Below are 1,611 nucleotides of genomic sequence, written 5' to 3' on the forward strand. Positions count from 1 at the left end.
AGAAAGACAGCTCTAAACTGTTGATGTGTCAACATTGTCACCACCCCAAGTACACGGCACGTAAGAAGGGTAGATAAATCCATAATTTGGTGTTGTAGACCCACCTATCAGTATATGATCGAAACTAGAGTGATATGGTAGATATTTTTATTTTCTTGAAAACATTTTTTTAGTTTTTGCTCATGTTTAACAAATTTAGGGACTACTTCCTTGGACACAGGAGGACTTTGAAGGCAAAAATTATTTAAAGTTAAAAAAGTACCAATGATTGTCACACACACACACTATGTGTGGCGAAACTATCCTCTGCATTTTGACCTATCACCCTTGATCACCCCTGGGAGGTGAAGGGAGCAGTGAGCAGCAGCGGTGGCCGCGCCCGGGAATAATTTTTGGTGATTTAACCCCCAATTCCAACCAATGATGCTGAGTGTCAAGCAGGGAGGTAATGGGTCCCATTTTTATAGTCTTTGGTATGACTTAAAAGAGTAATATATAGTAGTTTTTCATTTTGTTTAGTTATTGTGTACAATGTACTTGGTTTTGCTCAAACAATTATATGTACTGTAATAAAAACTAATAATGAAGTATGTTTAAATATTGTGTTGATATTGTTAAACTGTCAATAGCACTCACCATAAATAAATATGAAAAATGTACAGTTAATACATGTGGTTGGTATCGGAATCGGTATCTTAAATCCCTGATCAAAACATTAATTAATTAATTAATATCAAAGAGTTGTGTTTAGTACAAATGTTTGCGAAGCTGCGATGCGTCAGAGGGTCTTAGACAGCTGTTTGTGTCTCTCTGTGTTTTTGTTTGCTTACAGGGGGAGCATGACAGCCGACAGTTTGATATTAACTGTGTTAACACTCAGTAACATTATATACGTATTTTATATTAAATAGTCACAAATAGTTCAATGATCAATAACCGTCTGTTAGTACCAGGATGTTCAAACACGGCCGAAATGTACGGTCACCTTCTGCTGTGGTCGCATATCTTTTTCTTTTTCACTCAAGCAGACGACAACAATGTGCATTTTGATTTTTGATAGCTATTACAGAGTAGCATAATGGTACTTTTATCTTCATTTCAATGGATGTTTGCAAGTATCAGGATTGAAGCAATCAGATTTAATACTTTTCTGAGAGTTTATTGTATTTAATAATGTTATTTTACGTGTGGTGTACACTGCCACCAAACTTATGTTTCCCCTCTCCTGAGGCCCATGACGCATTGCAGCCTTAGAAGCACGTCGGAGAAAAAGTACTGTACTTAAATTAATGGGAGAATACATGGAAGGCCGGATTTGACAAGGAAAACTCACATTAAAGGGATGCCCCACCCAAAGTGCGTATCTTTCATGAAGGCGTGCAGTGACAGACTTAAGTTGAGGGGGTAAATGCTGCGTGGCCAAAACGTGCACAACTCAGAAGCGCATAGTAGTATAGGCCCCTAATGCTGTCTCAGAAGTTGGTTGTGTTGCTACTGTGTTGTGACCTCTTTGTGCTAGGCCAACACAAAGGCCTGGTAGCTTCCACATGACTTTGAAGCTGTTCTGTTTAAAGTCAACTTTACTTACGCTTTTGTAAATCAGAGTATCCT

This window comes from Entelurus aequoreus, linkage group LG04, assembly GCF_033978785.1.
Source record: "Entelurus aequoreus isolate RoL-2023_Sb linkage group LG04, RoL_Eaeq_v1.1, whole genome shotgun sequence".
Classification (NCBI taxonomy): Eukaryota; Metazoa; Chordata; class Actinopteri; order Syngnathiformes; family Syngnathidae; genus Entelurus; species Entelurus aequoreus.